This window comes from Canis lupus, chromosome 21 (assembly GCF_048164855.1).
Source record: "Canis lupus baileyi chromosome 21, mCanLup2.hap1, whole genome shotgun sequence".
Lineage (NCBI taxonomy): Eukaryota > Metazoa > Chordata > Mammalia > Carnivora > Canidae > Canis > Canis lupus.
The window spans coordinates 26,749,829-26,761,137 of NC_132858.1; the positions used below are offsets into that span (position 1 = coordinate 26,749,829).

Genomic DNA, 11,309 nt, shown 5'->3' on the forward strand with positions numbered 1-11,309 from the left:
AAGTGAGAAGTGAAATACAACCTGTATTTTAAAGAAGGCTTCAAAGATTTGAGATCATAACGTTTTTAAGACTTGTTAAAAATGATTGAGCAGGCTTTGACATACTTAGACATCAGCCTAGTTTCTTCCACACCCTTGTTGGCCACCCAAACAAGCAGAAGACAGAGGAGTAGGAGAGAAGGGACAATTGCGGGATTCGTATATAAGTCAAGTGCAAAATGGAGTGCTGTGTGTGTTCCTTCCCTATCACCATGTAAGATGCCACATCCTAAAGCCAAGTGAGGAGACTTCAAAGAATCAATTATAGAAATCGGGAATATTTACAAAAATGAGAAACTGGTATCTTTTCTTTAATTTGGACATCCACTAATGCAGAAGACTTGCTCATCTGTTTTCTATGGTTATGTAGCGGAGAACAGATTTAGACAGAGATGGCCAGATGTGAAGAAGGGATGGCAGTGAACAGCCTGTACACATACTCCTCTCCCAACAGGAGGTGACAAGCATGAAGGTTTGTGTGTGTCAAGTGAAACTGCAGAACATAGCCACAGTTGATAAGTCTTGCTGTTGCTTCAACCCAGTTGACGTAATTGGTGTGATTTCCCAGAAAAAGAGGCTGTGGTACATTCATCTAATGATGAGAGTCAGAATAGGAGTCTGGTGAAGAGGTTCTTATTGAGCTAGATCTCTCTAGTCAGAGAATCATGCAGTGGTTTTTGTCTTTTTATTTTTCTTTAGCAGTGCACATACCCACTGAGAGAACTAACTTTTGAGTGTCTACGACATAAAGGATATTGACAGGGATTCTTTGCCAAAAATCCTTCCCTATGGCCCAGTGTCTGAGAACCTTAGAACCAGAAGTGGATAAAAGGAGTGAATAAGATTACTATCTTCCCAAACCATGAAAGAAGGAAAGAAATTTAATTAGAATAGATGCAAAATGGAGTGATAACTAAGTTAATTAGGGCTCCTTAATAATTAAAATTCCACGTCATCATTAGATCTGAAAACTGTGATTGAATCCTGAGAGTACAGAGATTTTACATATCATAATAGGTGGCAAAGACTAATATAATACAGAACCATTTAAGATTAGTATCACAATAAGTTTTCATATTGCCCAATAAAGCAATCCTTAGATAGTTGCTTTGTGCTTATATTGCACCCTCCTTCTGGGGAGCTCATTGGGTTTTCTCATTTATCAAATAATCTTAGTTCATAGAGGGAAGAGTTCTGAAAAAGTTTATTTTCCCCAAGAAGATAATGGGGAGAAGTTAATTAACCCAACTAAAATTACCGGCTTGGTCATAAGCTGTCCTAAATATTTTACTCATTTGAATACCTACCCTTAGAATATAAAGAAGACAGTGTTTGTATAGATGTTGTAACAGTTTCACTCTTACATAAGGAATTCTCAGACATTTTTAGTGGAAATAAGCTTACTATTTTAACTTTTTAATCCTTAGAAATATGAAATTTTAGAAATCACTTCTGTTTCTGGATGTGTAGAGTGAGATTGTATCAGACCAATGCTGGTAAAATAAACAACTACTTGAAGGATTCTGGGGCTCTCCAAACAACCAAGACCTGAGGGAGTAGGTAGGAGGGAAACACAGAGGGAGGAACATGCCACTTAAATCCTCTTTCCCTCTAGATGCATTTGTTTATTCAAAATGGGGAGGGGAGGTTGAAAAGATGAGTCATTTCTAGTGGTTCCACTAAACTGCAGACCTAGAAATTGGGCATCACAGCTGCTAAGGTAGAAAGGACGCATAAAATAACTCAGGCCTTGACTTGAAGAGCTGGAACTTTATCCCTTTCAGAGGAAGACAACAACATCCCTTTCAGAGGAAGATCTAGAGCCTATAATAATCTCTCTAACATTTAATTAAAATTTTCCAGTACTTAATAAAAATTATCCTGGCTGCTTGGAGTTATTAAATGGAAACATTAAAATAATTGTGACTAAAAGGTTCAACAAAACAGACAGTGAGATGGAGAATTTCAGCAGAGAATGAGAATCTATGATGAAAAGGTTAAAAACATGTAACTGGAAAGGCCAACATCTAAAGCTATGAACATATTAAATGGATATGATGGCAGAAGGGTACAGCTGAAGAGAGAATTAATGGCATGGAACATGGGTTACCAGAAAAGATCCAGAGTGAAACAAGAATTGTCTGGTTTGTTTGATTTGCCACTAAACAGAGAACTAGAGTGGTTCTCAGACATGGTAGGCATACTACTACCTCCACTACTAGTACTTATTACTACTCCTTACTGTTGCTACTATTACTACCACTACTATTATTTCTACCTTAAAAAAATACCAGCTAACAATTACTGAACACTCACTATGTGCTGAGCATGACTAAACAAACTTTTATGTACTAATCCATTTTATTTATACTAGAATTTTATTAAAATAAAATAAATACTGTCCCCATTTTATAGATGAGAAACTGGAGCACAAAAGACTAAGTAAAGGATGCCCAGCAGGTTCAGTGAATAGAGCATGTTGCTTTTGATCTTAGGGTTATAGTTTCAAGCCCCATGTTGAGTATAGAGACTGGTTAATAATAATAATAATTAATAATAATAATCAAAAGATTAAGTAAGCTGCTTGGGATCACATAATTAGTGAATAGTCAATATCAACTATTTTTTATTTTTTAGAGACAACATGTGCCTGAGGATGGGGGGGGAGGGGCAGAGAGACAGAGAGAGAGAATCTTAGGCAGATTCCACACCCAGCATGGAGCCCTATGGGACTCCATCTCAGGACCCCGAGATCATGACCTCAGACAAAATCAAGAGTCATACACTTAACCAACTGAGACACCTGGGTGCCCCAATATTAACTCTTAATCAGCTTATTCTTACTATACTAATTCTCAGAAAGGTAAGTGTTAATAAGCTGATGAAAAGAAAGCAAACAAGAAGGTTTGGAGAGAAAGAACGTAAGAGAGGAGGGGAGGGATGCCTGTATTAACTACTTTGTCAGTTATCTTTTCAAAGTTTTCCATTTATTTGTCTCTGTGTTAGTAGTCAAAATGACCAAAGTAAAATCTTGATCATTTTGACCATATTAGTGTAGGATGGAGAAGGGAAAAATGGCACCTAATCTAGATTCCTAACTTTATCATCCATAATATTATTTAACATCATCATAATTTTTACAATTTTCAATGACAAACAATGAAATGTTAAATTTTTACTGTGGATTTTTGTCCTTGGAATAGACTCACTTTTCTATAACTTGTCAGAAAGGATAGATTAATGAGCTAATGTTGAGAAAGCATATCAAATGCAAAATAGACATTTGAGAGATTTTCTACAGATTTTATTAAAAACAAGTAGAGAGAGTTCTATGGAACACACATAGAAAGTATGCTGATATTGAGTAGTGACAGTATCTTTGAGGTTCCTAGCATCCCCAACTTTGAAACAATTTACAGTTTTTGAAAGTTAAAAAGTCAGTGACAAAACAAATTGCATTTCTACATTTTATGCTATAAAAATGCTAGTATTTGAAATACTTCATCACAGTGTTTAAAATTGTGAGCTAATTGAAAAATGGAGAGAGCTACAAGCATCACATAGATAATCTATTTGACTATAAACATTTGGGGTGGGGAATATAGAGGTTTAAAATTGCCAGGTCTCATCAAAGAAATATATTTTATATCACTTGCAGCCTCAATACGTATCTTGTTAACCTTCCTAAAGTATCTGTTCACTTTCAGGTTTTTAACAAATTGTCCAATACAGAACATTAAAAAAAAAAGAGTAGAAATGTTCTTAGAAAAGTGCCTGAGAAAGATCTCTTTGACTTAACAAATAAATATTAATTATATTCATTGTATTAGAGATTCTTAAGTCATTTAAAATATACTTTCTAAAACAGTTTAAATAGGAAACATGAAATCAAATGAATAAAGGTCACTATATTATAAACCTAAATAAAACTAAGCGTGCAAATAGGAAAGTAACATTTAATTATACAAATGGGAATTAGAAAAACAAATGAAAGACAACATTTTACTTTTCATAGTTATCAGGATTTTAGATATACATAGATATTTAAAACATGAAAAATGATTTAATTGTTTTTTAAGCCTATCCATAACATTCCAACTATATTTTAAGTCATTTAATGTGTTAATGATAATAACCATTATTAATACTTTTTTATTATTAATACTTTTTAAGCTTCTGCAAATCCTAAGGTCAAAAGAAGTGATAAAAGACAGCTTCAGTTGTGTTTTGTATCTTCTAAATTCAAACTTTTGGTTAATAATACTCAGAATCAGTAAACTATTTAAATCTCACAAAAATACTCACTTTTCTAAGATTTTCCTCCAAAAGCTTGTTCCTTCATTTAGAAAATGTTTTTGGGAGTCTACTATATGCCAGTAACTTTTGAGACTCTGGAACCATAATAGTGAATAATCCAGGGAAAACCCTGCTGTCATGGAGCAGGAAAACACACCTGAAAAGTGGAGTCTGGTGGTGGTGGTGGTGGTGGTGGTGGTGGTGGTGGTGGTGGTGAGGGCAGCTGCACAGCTAGCAGAGGTGCAGTTCCTGGAGCAGTGGGTGCTGTGAGCTCTCCGCCTCCTCCCCAGGGCAGCCTGTGGTCCCCAGCCTAGTCAGCAGCCCCAGCAGCACCAACACCCCCCCCCCCCCAGAATATCTATATCCACAACCTCAGGGCAGAGGTCACCTGTCAGGTCAGGCCATCGGGGGCCATAAGGCCTCACCCTCTGAACCACCGTCCCAGGGAAAGCCTTCGTCAGCATCACTCCAGCTGAGGTCGGTGTCCAGGTAGGCAAAGACCAGTCTAGTTTTTGTATGTGTGTGAATGGGCTGACCTTTGGGGGCCAGAAAGGCACTATTATCCAGGATTCATTGCTGCCGGTTGGGGACTTCACCATGGAGCTTCCTACCAAGAGCACTGGGGGTGTTCTCACTTCCAGTGTTGCTGTCACCATGACTGCCAAGACGCTAGTCCTGCTGAGGGGCAGAGATGTCCACAGTGGTATGATCAACAAGAAATCTTATGCAGTGACCTCCCACCTACAGCATTCCCAGTGCTGACCTCATCTGTCCCTTTCCCCCACACCACTCCCCACTGCTTTTGCACCCCTCTCCTTCCCATACACACAAACACACACACACACACACACATACACACTTTTTACTTGTGCGGCCATTACTCCACACCCCTATTGCTGCCAAAACCACATGGGCTGGGGGCTGGGGCTGGATGAACAGACACCTCTCTCTACTCATACCCCTCCTTTGTGTGGTTGGAAAATGTATTTTGCATTTTGTGTTTTTTTTTTTTCTGCATAAAAAATGATTCTACTAATGCATCTTTTGAAGATCATGAACAATGTGAGAGTGTGAAGTGGGTGAGGAGCAATTTAAAAAGAATGGTCAAGTACCACCTTGCAGAGGTGGTAACCTATGAGCAGAGAGCAGATGACAAGAAGCAACCAGGGCTAGGGGAGCAGAAAGCAGCCCCCCCCCCAGCACAGAAACGGCCCACAGAGCACCCACAGATCTGCGTGTTACAGTAATGGAAAGGGAGTCCTGTGGCTGAAGCACAGCTGCACAGGAAATGTATGGTAGAGGAAACTAAGGCAGTGGCCATCAGGACACTTAGGGAGCTGTCTGCGTAATCCAGGTGAGGATGGTAACACGGATGGCCTGGGCCAAGTGGTAGTAGTAGGGACGGAGTAGCATGATCAACATTCAGAGTAGATTCATTTCTTGACTTTTAAGTCTTTAATTAAATTGAACCTCTGCAAGTATTTGCTCTTGGTATTACCCATTTAGATCCTAGTGTATCCCTTCAATTAGTTTTGATTCCTAATGAATATAATTTATTTGTTTTTCATCTAATCACCGACAGCTCTGACCAGGTTGAAAAGAAAACCACATCTGGATCATAAAAAATCCGTAAATCTGAGACTATTTATACTGTAACTTCCAAGCGTGGCAACAGAAAAAGAGGACTGTGATATTTAAAAATATAATTTTCTTCTGTATAAATTAAATATGGTGAGCTTGGCAGCTCTTCCAATGGTGGAGGCCAACTTGCTGAATAAGTTCTTTTGATAAATGGACTGAAATTGGAAATATGACCAAGAGAGGTATTTGTGAATTTTTAATTTTTCCTCTAACAAAGGTTTCCAAATTCATCTTTAAAATCTCTATCGTGAAACCTTAAACAGGAGATCATTTCAGTTGGAACAAATTTTATATGTCAGTATTATTGTACATAATTCTACCTTTTTTTAGTGGACATCAATAGCCCATTTCTAACTTTTAATTTTAGATGCCGGAAATCCCCGTTATATATGGAAGAAATACGGCCTATGCATATATAATATAATATATATTTTCATGCAAAAGAGCAAAAGCCATGCATTTGGAGATCTAAAATCAGCTTCAAGTGCTTCTGCTCCAGCTCCTTTCTTTGAGGCAGAACTTTCTTCAAGCCATCCTAAATAGTTTCCTACTGCAGCTCAAGCCCTCTCATGCCTGCAACAACAGCCATGTACAGACTAATAGAATACTAAATCTCTTTAACTGGTTTTGATTTTTTTTTTGAAAAACAATTTAATTCAATATTTAATTTAATATAAGGAGAATGTCTGGACAAATCATACATTTTGATATCCGAGCTATCACTTTTATAAAAGCTATGTTGCATCCATCTCCCACATCCTAAATATTTCCTAATAATTGAAAGTTTGTATTGATAGTTTCAATAAAATCTCCACCTGATCTTTATTTTTAACTCATTTTAAAGCTATTTTATGTGGGCCTTGTTGTCCAGGAGACTTAAACTCCTCTGGGGGAGGGGGAATCCCTGAATCTTCTGGTGTCTGCATCTGTGCACATTATCAGTAATGGCTTTCACATTAAAACATCCCCTGGGGCATCCCGGGGGGCTCAGTGGTTTAGCGCCGCCTTCAGCCCAGGGTGTGATCCTGGAGATCCAGGATCGAGTCCCACGTCGGGCTCCCACATGGAGCCTGCTTCTCCCCCTGCCTGTGTCTCTGCCTCTTTCTCTCTCTGTGTCTCTCATGAATAAATAAATAACATCTTTAAAAAAAATTAAAAAAATAAAACATCCCCTGCTTCTCTATGACCTTCTGTGTACTGATCTGTCAAAGTTGAACAAAGTCCTACCTGCATTACGACACCTTTCCTGTGTCTCTTCCTCTTTACCTGGTTCTGTAAGATTCATGTGAGAACGAACTGACAACTGTCCTTTCTGGCTCTTTGTTTTGATTCATGTACATGTCCCACTTCTGAACTATGGGAATACAATTTTTTTTTTTTTTTTAGTTTGAATGCATTAGAATGGGACATACATAGTCTCTGAGCAGTACTACCCAGAGACGTATACTCATTTCATTGTATTTTTCTTTCTGGGCAGTGGGGGTCCTTCATTTGATGACCCTCTTCTGCACCTATTCCTTAGAGCACAGAGTAGAGACGAGTTTTTTACTCAACTCTACGTAGTGATGGAGAGAGCTTCACATTCTCTTCTAGTCATCACTCAGTGGGACAGAGATAAGAAACGTCCTGCCCACATTTCAGCAGTCAATATTTTCTTTTTGTCAACCTTGATTTCTCTATGGAGATGGAGAAAGCAAAAGTCAAAAAGAACTGTGCCAAGCCGAAGGTGGAAAAGACTCAGTGCAAGGCAATGGAAGAGTAAGACTTGGGAAGAAGATACAGGATTCCTCGAGTCCCTTCTGAACTGCCACCAGCACATCTGCTTCACCGAGACATCCTGTGGGCCTGGTGCCAGCAGCTGATGCTGAGCACCAAAGGCCAGGAAAATTGGATGTAATTTAGCAGACTCTGCAAATATGCTGACCCCGATCCAAAGGCGACCGTTCCTGTCACCGCAGAGGAGGCCAAGATTCTCACACAGTCACAAAAAAGAAAGATGGACAAGGGGAATATGTCCCAGAAAGTTCTGGAAACAAACAAGCTATCTTCCTGATGTGGCTGCTCTACCTGAGGGTGGAGGTACCTGCCCCTGTTGGGTCTAAGGCTCTCCTGGGGAGTTGATACTGTTTTATTGTTATTGTTATTGTTATTGACCACTTCAGCTCCAGATGCTGCGTTTGCCTCCTGGTCCAGATTTGCAGCCAGACTGGGAGGATGCAGGTGGGGGACTCGCCACAGGAGGCCTATGTTGTCAGGGGGTCGGGGGGTCAGGGGTTCGGGGGTCCCGGGGAGAAGTCCGCCTGCAATTCCGTGCAGGACAAGCCTGGGCACCTGAGACACGGAGGAGAAAGCGTCTGCTCCTCTCGCTACCTGCCTGCACCCCCGTCCCCCCAACATGCTGGGCCTCAGATGGGTTCGCAGGAGTCAGGTGGCAAGGGGAAGCCCCCAGTGAGGCTGTAATACCGAGCACAAGGCTGCAGTGCTGCCAGGGGCCGTGCAGGGAGCCCCTGAGCCGGCAGGTGGCTGCACCGCGACCCCGCAGGGCACTGCCCGGGCAGGTGCGGCTGCGGGGAGGCTGGGGCGCGGGGTGCTCGGCTGTGAAGGGCAAGCCGTCGTGCACGCCGCTTCCTACGACCCATGTCACCTTTCCGAAGGTGACCTCAGCGGTTCCTCTCAAGTGGGAGCCTGGGCCGAGCATCCCAGAGGGGGCGTAGAAAACAGGTGTGATTGCATGCGGATCCCTTCCCGGCAGGACTCTTCCAGGCGCTCCCCTTCCGCTGTCAGCATTTGGACATGTTGAGTATTTTATTTTATTATTTTATTTTATTTTATTTTATTAATTTTATTTTATTATTTTTATTTTATTTTATTTTTATTTTGATATTTTATTTTATTATTTTATTATTTTATAATATTTCATAATACTTTATTATTTTATTTTTATTTTATTTTTTATTTATTATTTTATTTTTACTTTTATTTTATTATTTTATTATTTTATAATATTTTATTTTTTATTTTTATTTTATTATTTTATTAATTTTATTATTTTATTTTTATTTTATTTTGTTATTATATTTTATTATTTTATTTTTATTTTATTATTTTATTTATTATTTTATTTATTATTTTATTAATTTTATTATTTTATTTTTTATTGTATTTTATTATTTTATTAATTTTATTATTTTATTTTTATTTTATTTTTATTTTATTTTGTTATTATATTTTATTATTTTATTTTTATTTTATTATTTTATTAATTTTATTATTTTATTTTTTATTTCATTTTATTTTTATTTTATTTTGTTATTTTATTTTGTTATTTTATTTATATTTTATTATTTTATTATTTTATTATTTTTATTTTATTTTTATGTTATTATTTTATTTTGTTATTTTATTATTTTTATTTATTATTTTTTATTTTATTTTATTTTTTATGTTATTATTTTATATATATATATATTTTTTAATATTTTATTTATTTATTCATGAGAAACACAGAGAGAGAGAGAGAGAGGCAGAGGGAGGAGCAGGCTCCATGCAGGGAGCCCGACATGGGACTCGATCCCAGGTCTCCAGGATCATGCCCTGGGCTGAAGTCGGCGCTAAACCACTGAGCCACCAGGGCTGCCCTATTTTATATTTTATTTTATTTTATTTTATTTATTTTATTTTAAATGTTGAATATTTTATTATTTATTTATTTATTTACTTATTTTTTGCTTTATATAACTTTATTTCAACATAACTATGCTTACAGAAATACACTCATTTTGGTTAGTAGAATGCAATTTAAGTTTAAGTTATCCTACACAATTTGGACCAACAACTTGGTATATGATTTAGATTTATGATTTAAGCTTAAAAAAAAAAAAAAGGTTTGCAGTCTGGGTTACTTTTCAACTATGACAGTGTTGAGTATTTTAAACCAAACAGAAAGCTCTTATTCTTTCCCCCACTCCCCAAAACATACTGTTAATATACAAAACAACACTTTGTGATGTTTTCTTAATAACCCGAGACTGCTATTGTGTGTCTCTGCAATAAAAACACAGGATACTTGGCCAGGATTCTTTCCACTTATAGCTGTTATGTATGTTTCTTCTACTTAAAAATGTTGAAGGCTGCTCCTAAATCATAAATACAAAATGTACTAGCGTTTAAACCCGTACAGAAAATCATTCTTTGTATATAACAGTCATTGCAGTCTGTTAATTATTATTGTTAATATTCTTAACTCAGGATTAAGCCAAATATCATGACTTTCTTTTGGCATGATTCTTTTTTTAAAACCACTTGACTTAAATATGATTGACCTACAAACTGCTGTACATTTAATGTATATAATTTAGTGTGTTTGCTTGCTTCATTTTTACTTTTTTTGTGTACTTCCTGAATGTATAGCCCTGTGTCTCTTAGAAAAGACGTGTTATTCACTTGTCTTGCGTGTTCATGGCAGTTTCTGACATTGTTTTATTGTCATGGGTTTTTGGATTATGAGATTCCCTGCCCCCCTCCAAGAAGTATTGGAAAGGTTAGTAGAGTTGGAAAGTTTGGGGCACCCCGGGTGGCTCATTGATTTAGCTCCTGCCTTCAGCCCAGGGCCTGATCCTGGAGACCCGGGATCGAGTCCCACATCGGGCTCCCTGCGTGGAGCCTGCTTCTCCCTCTGCCTGTGTCTCTGCCTCTCTCTCTCTCTCTCTCCTCTCTGTGTATTCTCATAAATAAATAAAAAATAAAGAAATAAAGAATTGGAAAGTTTGTAACCATCATGATATAAACAGGTTTGGGCAAGAATCTTCAATAAATGTTAAAAACTAGAAAAAATAAAAAATAAAAAAAAGTCTTCCCCAAAGAAAGATACATAGCAAAGCAGGTAAGAGTAGCAACTAACCATGTTCCACATGCTCTGTGCTTTTTGTTCATACTATGAATACATCATTCATCACATTATCAGTGCTTGTTAATATGCCCCGTCTCTCCATTAGAACGAAAGCTCTGTATTCGAATTGTCAGCTCATTGACCAGCATACTGTAAGCATTTAATAAACAAGGGTTAAATTGTTTTTCCAGTGTGACAGGTGGAAATTAATTCGCCTTAATGTTCTTCTTCTCTCAGCTATCTTTTTGTTATTGTTTGCTTCTACTTTGAATCTTTTTTTTTTTTTTTTCCAGTGTGTCCTATGTGTTCATTGACTTTAAAGGTGGGAAGGCAATTTTCTAAAAGATGGTTAATTTATTTGGGGGCCTTTACATCATCTTGGCGCATCAGCTGGAAAAGGCCAAATGCAAACCTGTTTGCCAAAACAGCTTATGCATCCCTGTCA

At 37.6% G+C, this 11,309-nt stretch overlaps 1 pseudogene; it reads left to right on the forward strand.

The window, feature by feature from the left end:
- The first annotated feature begins 2,140 nt into the window (after positions 1-2,140).
- LOC140613239 (profilin-1 pseudogene) lies at positions 2,141-5,097 on the forward strand (annotated as a pseudogene).
- Positions 5,098-11,309: the final 6,212 nt, after the last annotated feature.